This window comes from Bubalus kerabau, chromosome 2 (genome assembly GCF_029407905.1).
Source record: "Bubalus kerabau isolate K-KA32 ecotype Philippines breed swamp buffalo chromosome 2, PCC_UOA_SB_1v2, whole genome shotgun sequence".
In the NCBI taxonomy this organism is placed as follows: domain Eukaryota; kingdom Metazoa; phylum Chordata; class Mammalia; order Artiodactyla; family Bovidae; genus Bubalus; species Bubalus kerabau.
Genome location: NC_073625.1, coordinates 167,390,428 through 167,400,927, shown reverse-complemented (window position 1 = coordinate 167,400,927; position 10,500 = coordinate 167,390,428).

Sequence of the window (10,500 nt, the reverse complement as noted above, 5' to 3'; positions counted from 1 at the left end):
CCACACCACATATCACTTATAGCCTGGCAATTCCCAAACTTTATTCCATCATATGAAAATAATAACATTTGTTTGACTCACTTGGGGTCACCCAGCAGGGTGCTCAAGAGCCAAAGTGATGGGAAAGAAGAATTCTCACTGGCCCACTGCACTCAGGCCCCCAGTGAGCCAAGGAGGTCTCTAGGAACCCATCTTGTAAAACCATCCTCACAGTTGGGGCAGGAGATTCCAAATACTTTGATTTGCCCAATAGTATTTATTAAAATGACTTTACACATTATGTTTATATTTAACCTTGTCCTAAGGAGAAGGCAATGGCACCCCACTCCAGTACTCTTGCCTGGAAAATCCTATGGACGGAGGAGCCTGGTGGGCTGCAGTCCATGGAATCGCTGAGGGTTGGACATGACTGAGTGACTTCACTTTCACTTTTCACTTTCGTGCATTGGAGAAGGAAATGGCAACCCACTCCAGTGTTCTTGCCTGGAGAAACCCAGGGACGGGGGAGGCTGGTGGGCTGCCGTCTATGGGGTCGCACAGAGTTGGACACGACTGAAGCGACTTAGCAGCAGCAAGCAAGGACTAACATTGATGAAATCCCAGGTATTATCATCTAATTTTTGTTGTTGTAACAAACAACAAACGACCTTAAAAATCCCAGTGGCTTAAAACAACATCGATTTATTCCTATCTTGTGCTTCATTGTTTATCTGTTCCCAGAAACTCTGTTTTGTGTTGTCATTACTCAGAGACAGGCTGAAGGGTCTTCTCCCATCTGGAATGTTCCTGGTTGCCCTGTTAGTGGAAGACACTATGGTGAATTGCATGCTGATTTGTAAAGACTTCTGCCCCAAGTTTCATCAGACAAAGAGGCTCTCTTCCATAATGAACATCAAAGCTGTGAGGAAATGCCATCCTCCTGTATGTTTGGCAGGAGGAGACTAAAATGTTGACCATCTGCCCTAATGACTATTCTCAATTTCCTTTTTCTTCTCTGAATATGATGCAGGCCTTAGCATAAGAGAGTCTACATAACAGATTACATACCAAAAATAAGAATTCATTTTTATAAAAGCAGAATTCAGAATACAGTAATGCTATATCAGCCTGGAAGTACCAAGGCAGAGAAATATAAGCATAACTTTGCAGTAAAATCAACACCAATATTGTACCTGGATTAGCTTTACTTTTCAGTGTTTTTATCCAACTATCATGTACACACTCTAAATTAAATTTTCAAAATTCTAAAATGTCTTTAAAATAATCATTCATGAAAGCGTTCAGCAATATTTTTAGAGAGTCTGTAATTTTTTTAGCTGAAAGTGGGCTGATGCAGCCAAAAGTATGCTGTTGCTCCGGTGCATTTCATTGAGCTATGACATCTCTCTCTGTGGCGGATGCAGCTGCCCTGCAGTCCCATGGTGGGTGTAGTACAATCACAGTCTCTTCACTGTTTTACCCATAATATTGCTACCAGTCCTCTGATGATCCCACCTTGCAGAACCAGCATATTACATCTAAGTAAACATCCAGTGTCAGCCAGAGTAGTCTGAATGGTTAATAAACTGTAAGTCACCTGACAAAGCCATATAGGTTGGAAGTAAACAAAAGAAAAGGATACAAGGTACCTTAGAGGAAAATTTCCTAAAAATGGAAATGAAGTCAGGATAATGTCTACAGTCTAAAAAAGGCACTGGCATGGCATCACATAGCAAAATATCCAGATATTTTACTGAACGTTCTGCTTTTCATTTGGATGTCTTAATGCTCCCCTGACTCATTCCCTGGAAATTACATGAAAATAGCACATTCTCTATCCCACATATAGTGTGTCTGTACTGACAGGTGGCAGGTGGGAAGACAACTCTAAAAGGAATGTATCCCTATATTTCTAAATGCCCTGTGGCATACCTTGATGATACACAGTATGATACAAGAAATGTGCCCTAAATCTTCAATATGGCAGCCAATTTCCATTCCATACACAAAGCAGATAGGAAGTGTGGAGTCATGATAGAACACGCATCTTTCAACCTGGTAAATGCAGCTAGATTAACAAAAATATTTTAAAACAGCCAATAATTATAAGAGCATTCCTTGCCATTGCATAATTATTTAATAAACCATATAACATACAACTGTTATTCCGTCACAGACGCCCTCTTCACACTGCACCATATGGCTAATGGCTTCGACTGCGCATCACACCATACTGAGAATTCCTTCTCATCATCCTGTATTGGCTACAGACTCAGTTTGTGGCTAATGTGTGTGTTACCCTTTCACTGCATGTTTATTTTATGAGATGGTGGCGTTTGTTTTATTGCTGATGCTGAAAAGATAAACTGCTCTTTTTAAAATATAACTAGAAAATGACCTCACTATTAATTTTCCAAGGTAGATCTTAAACTATAATTTCTGTTATCTTTTCCCCAGTTGTAATTCCAAATGCTAGCCTTTTGCATTTTGATCAGTGTCCACAATGAGAGTCTATATTTATTATAATGTCACTAGTAAGTGTAAAACGTGAAATTACCTACGGGCATCATTTGAAAACATTTAACTAGTAGATTTCTCCTATCTACTGCAGGGTGATAGCAAGGCTCCAGGAGCCTCAAATAACTTAGTTTCAGAATTCGACATTGAGTCTCCAGGAGCAACTCAGTGAGCCTCTCAGAGCAGCTTCCTACTGAACATCAGTATATGCCAGGGTATTCCAGATACATATCTTCAACACGCTGTTTTCTAAATGAATACTAGTTATATAATACTTATTTGGGGGGTTGAGGATTACAAAAAGGAAAAATATCAGTCTGAAAAGTAGTAAAAGTAACTTAGTTTAAAAAATCAAATATTTTGTTAATTTATTCAGATTTGACAGGCATCTAGACTGACTGATTTTTTTTTTAACTTTCCAGACCAGATGTTTTGGCACTGGTCTTCGACTGTAAAATGATTTGGATGGGAAGGATAAAATTATCCCTGGGGCTAAATAGACTTAGCTGAGCCACAACAACAAGCACACAAAAAATGTAAAGCACATGATCAGCAACACACTCTTTTTGCCTGAAAGTGAAAACAGAAATGTGAGAAAATACATTTTCTTTTTATTTTGGGTTTTTAAAAAAATAGAGGTTCAATTTCATATTAGGAAAGCTCATTTCTGGTTGACAAATTTTCTGTTTCTAAACATTAAGAATGTTGCAAGTTAGGGGGAAAAAAAATGTTTACCCTCTTTGAATTTAATCAAATTTGTTGATGGCAGAAATTAGCATGACTAGTGCTTAGCAGAAAATCAAGATGATTACTCCTCACATGTCCCAGCTTTAAAGAACCCAAAGCATTCATTTTGTATTCCACCCAAAATAATTTTATAACAATTTGACTTCTGCCATATTTCAAGGATAAGCAGAATAAGTGGATATGTTTTCCTTGTTCAAAAAGTAATCATTTAACCATGAGACAAATTTGGATTCTACTTTAGTTTGCGGTATCATCTCTATATTCACCAAAAATCATATATAAAACCATAGAATTAGATGGACAAAGCCGTCTCAGATTGGAAGTCAAAATAATGCTAGTATAATTTTCCTATATTCAACAGAGCATTCCTACTTGTATTGGGCCATCAAATTGCTAGATCAAATTATATATGTTTCTGTATTTCTCTATAGTCAATCCTAAAACTCAAATATATCCAGCTTTTATAAGCAGGATTCCAAATGAATCTTGGTTCACTTGGTTAGTTATAACATTTCACAAAGTCTTTGAAATTAATCACTGATTAAGTTTTAAACTCTAAAATAGAATGAAAATCACAAAGATACCAATATTATCAAGCTAATCCGTATTGCCTATTAAAGAAGCACTTATTTCTTTCATATTTCCACATGACTCCTACTACCAAAAAACAGTGATTATATCTCTATTCTAAATCACTTTTTTTCAATACAATCAGTTTTGTTAGATAGAGCATGTTCTGCTTCATTTATAGATGGGCAGTGGAGACATAGTTTTCTCAGGGGCTCAGTGGTAAAAAATCCGCCTGTCAAGCAGGAGACATGAGTTTGATCCCTGGGTTGGGGAAGATCCCCTGGAGAAGGAAATGGTAACCCACTCCAGTATTCTTACCTAGGAAACCCCACGGACAGAGAAGCCTGGCAGGCTATCCAGTCCACGGGGTTGCAAACCCCTGGACACAATTTAATGACTAAATAGCAAAGCAGCAGTCAGGACATGATTTTAGACTAGAATCTTCCATTTTTATGAAGCTTTGCTGTTTTCTTTTCAACTAGCTATTAATCTGGCAATGATAGGTTTTTTGGGGTTTGGGTTTTTGGTTTTGGAGTTTTCTTTTTTTTTTTTTTTGGTAGCCTAAGATGAAACTTCCTAAGGATTGCCTTTATTAAGTGTCAACTTCCTCCCTGGTTCTTTGCTTAAAGGAATAAAGGAAATCTCTGGTTTATTTTTCTTTTTTTCCTCCCAGTGAGCAAGAAGAGGGCTTGTAAAAAACAAATCCCATATAACAAATAAAAGTTTGGGTGACTTGTCATCAGGGATGATTTGTTTACTCCAATTTCTTTGCTTTACAAGACAAAAGATGACATTTCTGCTATGGCTAGAGGAGCACTCCAGCTGATTTAACTACCATGAGTCCCTACCACTTCAGTGGGCTATTGCCTAACATTTGTAAGGCCTGGCATCTTGGCACCATATAATTTCATTATGCTTGATCCTATAGAGAAGCCGGGTGTGCAAGGGCACCAGGATGCCCATAGTAAATCAGCTGTTTCAATGCACCTAATAGTACCCTGGTGCCCAGGAAGTGTTAATTCACTTCACATGAGTGAACAGTCTACTTGCAGATAGCAGTTTACCCACCCAGGCTCACCATAGGGTTGGCCCGTTATTAATAAGACTTCAGCCTTTGTTCAATTTTATAATGGGCCTTGCCTTGGAGATGCCATTTTCAAAGCTATTGCTTTCTGGTTTGGCACATGGATATCAAAATCTATTTCATTTTACCCAAGTATAGAATAAGAACACATTTCAATGAGAACATTCATTTATAACACAAGGCAAATTTACAATAAGTTCTTGGGTTGTTTCTGATTCTTTTCCAAGATTCCTCAGGCATTTCTAGTAAATGACACCTGGGGAAAGAATAGGCCCAACATGCTATACCCTCCTCTGAATACTGTATACAAACTCACACAAAGAAAAACTACTGGGCTTTAATTGCTTGTTAATAAGTTTTTTTAATTGACCTACTCTAGTTTGGTGTATTCTGTGTTATCTTTTGCTTGTTTTATCCAGAGGCCATGCTGTGATATTGCCTCAATGAACCAAAGACACAACCTGGATATGTGTAAACTTAAACAGTTGGCATTTCCCTCTCCTGAGGATTTTTGTTCTTTGCAAAGCTACTAAGAGATTTTTGAAAAAGACACTGGAAAAAAATCATAGTTAAAAATAAGAAAACTTTCATTACCATACATTACCTTACATGTTTGCAAACTTATCCCATTTCCTCAATTATGTGATTAACATATTTTACATCTGCATTTTAACAAGGATACTTATATTCAAAGCCTACAGTATTTTAGTCATCAATAAGGTTTTAGCCTTTTTTGTTATTTTAGAGAAAATTAGATTTTTCTCAACAGCAGACATCCAAGCCAATAGGTTACAACAGTGTTAACATACAAATTCTTCCATGGGTTTTAAACTTAGAAAAATGGCATTTTCTGTCCACCTCAATTAGAGAAGTTATTTTGTATAATAGAGTACTCTGCCAGGTAATGTACCGTATTTTCTATTTGAATTTGCACCATATTTTATCTACTTGCATATAGCTGTGAATGTATCTGCAGCAAACACTCATTCTTTGGGAGATGTATTTCCAAGGACAATATAATATGGGGAAAATGCAAAATCTGTCTGAGATGGGAAGATGCCCAACTGTGAGGAACGTGAGAATGGAAATATATGAGGTGTGACAATAAAGTAATAAAACTAATTTCCTTGTGTGGTTCATAAACTAGCTCTAAAGTCACTCCCATGAATGGAGTTCCAAAAATGCTCTGAGCACTGGCAAACCTACAAAATCAGCTCATCAGATTGCCAATTCCAGTGCTAAAAGGGATAGCACACTTTGGGGCATTAACATTTCTTTGTGTTTGAAAAAATATATATCCCCTTACAAGCCTTACTTTATAAAGTTTATGGATGTAATCTTATTGAAATTCTATGGCAAACTTCTTATGAATTTTTTGAGACACTTGACAAAGCTTTAAAGCTCCAAATATTTTCCGCATAGATATTGTTTATAGCGTGTTATAACATATTCTGATGAGGTGAGTTTATCTAACCTGAATATCAGGAGTATGAATAGTTGTTTTCTGTGAAAAAAAATTAAGAAATTTAAGAAGGAAATGTAGAAGAATCCATCAAGAAGTATCAGTGGTCCAAGGAGAATCCCAACATGCAAGAAGGTTTTCCAAAGAGAAGTACAAATGAGTGAAAAATAATAATATCTCTCTTCCTGATAACTATACTCTGAAGTGACTTCAAATAGATTCTATATTAAAATTTTAAAGTATCATTTCACTGCTCCTTTGAATTTGTGGAACTAAACCTTAACAATTAATACTGATCTAACTAGGGAGGGAGGTAAGTATCACACTTTTTGTCAAGCAGAAGAAGTACTTCATTCACATTTTTTACATTTGATAAATTCACATTTTTTATATTTGATAAAATTACTTTATGAAATTGCTTCTTTGCCTGAAGATTAATTTTCTTTCACCTTTTTTACATTAATTGCTAATAGTTTCATTGTGTAAGTTCTCCTTTAAATAAAGAAAAGCATCAAATGACTTAGACATTAGGTGAGAAATTAGGCTTTTGATAATATCCAATTCAATAACAGTCTTCCCTGGTGGCTAAGATGATAAAGACTCTGCCTGCAATGTGGGAGACGTGGGTTTGATCCCTGGGCTGGGAAGATACCCTGGAGGAGAGCATGGTAACCCACTCCAGTATTCTTGCCTGGGGAATCCCCATGGACAGAGCCCTGGAGGGCTATAGTCCATGGGGTCGCAAGGAGTCAGACATGACTGAGTGACTAAGCACAGCAAAAAAAAAAAATCGTTTCTTAGTCACTGGCAATGTTAGTGAAGGATCAAAACCAGTTATGTTGAGGCCATATGTTTGATGAATAATGTCAAAGAGGGGACTTTTTAACTTTTGTGTGTGGTTCTTAAAAGAAGAAAACCCAAACCCAGAAAAGTGGTTTACCCAACATCGCATTGAAAGTCAACAGAGCCAGAATTCAATGTCAGCTTTATAGTTCAGTTCAGTTTAGTGGCTCAGTCGTGTCTGACTCTTTGCGACCCCATGAATCGCAGCAGGCCAGGCCTCCCTGTCCATCATCAACTCCCGGAGTTCACTCAGACTCACGTCCATCGAGTCAGTGACCCCATCCAGCCATCTCATCCTCTGTCGTCCCCTTCTCCTCCTGCCCCAAATCCCACCCAGCATCAGAGTCTTTTCCAATGAGTCAACTCTTCACATGAGGTGGCCAAAGTACTAGAGTTTCAGCTTTAGCATCATTCCTTCCAAAGAAATCCCAGGGCTGATCTCCTTCAGAATGGACTGGTCGGATCTCCTTGCAGTCCAAGGGACTCTCAAGAGTCTTCTCCAACACCACAGTTCAAAAGCATCAATTCTTTGGCGCTCAGCTTTCTCCACAGTCCAACTCTCACATCCATACATGATCACTGGAAAAACCATAGCCTTGACTAGACGGACCTTTGTTGGCAAAGTAATGTCTCTGCTTTTGAAAATGCTATCTAGGTTGGTCATAACTTTCCTTCCAAGGAGTAAGCGCCTTTTAATTTCATGGCTGCAGTCACCATCTGCAGTGATTTTGGAACCCAAAAAAATAAAGTCTGACATTGTTTCCCCATCTATTTCCCATGAAGTGATGGAACCAGATGCCATGATCTCCGTTTTCTGAATGTTGAGTTTTAAGCCAACTTTTTCACTCTCCTCTTTCACTTGCATCAAGAGGCTTTTTAGTTCCTCTTCACTTTCTGCCCTAAGGGTGGTGTCATCTGCATACCTGAGGTTATTGCTATTTCTCCCGGCAATCTTGATTACAGCTTGTGATTCTTCCAGCCCAGCGTTTCTCATGATGTACTCTGCATATAAGGTAAACAAGCAGGGTGACGATATACAGCCTTGACGTACTCCTTTTCCTATTTGGAACCAGTCTGTTGTTCCATGTCCAGTTCTAACTCTTGCTTCCTGACCTGCATACAAATTTCTCAAGAGGCAGGTCAGGTGGTCTGGTATTCTCATCTCTTTCAGATTTCTCCACAGTTTATTATGATCCACATAGTCAAAGGCTTTGGCATAGTCAATAAAGCAGAAATAGATGCTTTTCTGGAACTCTCTTGCTTTTTCCACCATCCAACAGATGTTGGCAATTTGATCTCTGGTTCCTCTGCCTTTTCTAAAACCAGCTTGAACATCTGGAAGTTCACGGTTCACGTATTGCTGAAGCCTGGCTTGGAGAATTTTGAGCATTACTTTACTAGCGTGAGATGAGTGCAATTGTGTGGTAGTTTGAGCATTCTTTGGCATTGCCTTTCTTTGGGATTGGAATGAAAAATTTTCCAGTCCTGTGGCCACTGCTGAGTTTTCCAAATTTGCTGGCATATTGAGTGCAGCACTTTCACAGCATCATCTTTCAGGATTTGAAACAGCTCAACTGGAATTCCATCACCTCCACTAGCTTTGTTCGTAGTGATGCTTTCTAAGGCCCACTTAACTTCACATTCCAGGATGTCTGGCTCTAGATGAGTGATCACACCATCGTGATTATCTGGGTCGTGAAGATCTTTTTGGTACAGTTCTTCTGTGTATTCTTGCCACCTCTTCTTAATATCTTCTGCTTCTGTTAGGTCCATACCATTTTTGTCCTTTATCAAGCCCATCTTTGCATGGAATGTTCCCTTGGTATCTCTAATTTTCTTGAAGAGATCTCTAGTCTTTCCCATTCTGTTGTTTTCCTCTATTTCTTTGCATTGATCGCTGAGGAAGGCTTTCTTATCTCTTGCTATTCTTTGGAACTCTGCATTCAGATGCTTATATCTTTCCTTTTCTCCTTTGCTTTTCACTTCTCTTCTTTTCACAGCTATTTGTCAGGCCTCCCCAGACAGTCATTTTGCTGTTTTGCATTTCTTTTCCATGGGGATGGTCTTGATCCCTGTCTCCTGTACAATGTCATGAACCTCAGTCCATAGTTCATCAGGCAGTCTATCTACCAGACCTAGTCCCTTAAATATATTTCTCACTTCCACTGTATAATCATAAGGGATTTGATTTAGGTCATACCTGAATGGTCTAGTGGTTTTACCTACTTTCTTCAATTTAAGTCTGAATTTGGCAATAAGGAGTTCATGATCTGAGCCACAGTCAGCTCCCGGTTTTGTTTTTGTTGACTGTAAAGTGTTTCTCCATCTTTGGCTGCAAAGAATATAATCAATCTGATTTCGGTGTTGACCATCTGGTGATATCCATTGTAGAGTCTTCTCTTGTGTTGTTGGACGAGGGTGTTTGTTATGACCAGTGCATTTTCTTGGCAAAACTCTTTTAGTCTTTGCCCTGCTTCATCCTGTATTCCAGGGCCAAATTTGCCTGTTACTCCAGGTGTTTCTTGACTTCCTACTTTTGCATTCCAGTCCGCTATAATGAAAAGGACATCTTTTTTGGGTGTTAGTTCTAAAAGGTCTTGTAGGTCTTCATAGAACCGTTCAACTTCAGCTTCTTCAGCATTACTGGTTGGGGCATAGACTTGGATTACTGTGATATTGAATGGTTTGTCTTGGAATCAAATAGAGATCATTCTGTCGTTTTTGAGATTGCATCCAAGTACTACATTTTGGACTCTTTTGTTGACCACGATGGCTACTCCATCTCTTCTGAGGGATTCCTGCCTACAGTAGTAGATATAATGGTCATCTGAGTTAAATTCACCCATTCCAGTCCATTTTAGTTCGCTGACTCCTAGAATGTCAACGTTCACTCTTACCATCTCTTGTTTGACCTCTTCCAATTTGCCTTGATTCATGGACCTAACATTCCAGGTTCCTATGCAATATTGCTCTTTACAGCATCAGACCTTGCTTCTATCACCAGTCACATCCAGAATTGGGTATTGTTTTTACTTTGGCTCCATCCCTTCATTCTTTCTGGAATTATTTCTCCACTGATCTCCAGTAGCATATTGGGCACCTACTGACCTGGGGAGTTCTTCTTTCAGTATCCTATCATTTTGCCTTCTCATACTGTTCATGGGGTTCTCAAGGCAAGAATACTGAAGCGGTTTGCCATTCCCTTCTCCAGTGGACCACACTCTGTCAGTGGTTTAACTTTTTAACTTATGTGTGGGGTTATTAAAAGAAGAAAACCCAAACCCAGAAAAGTGGTTTA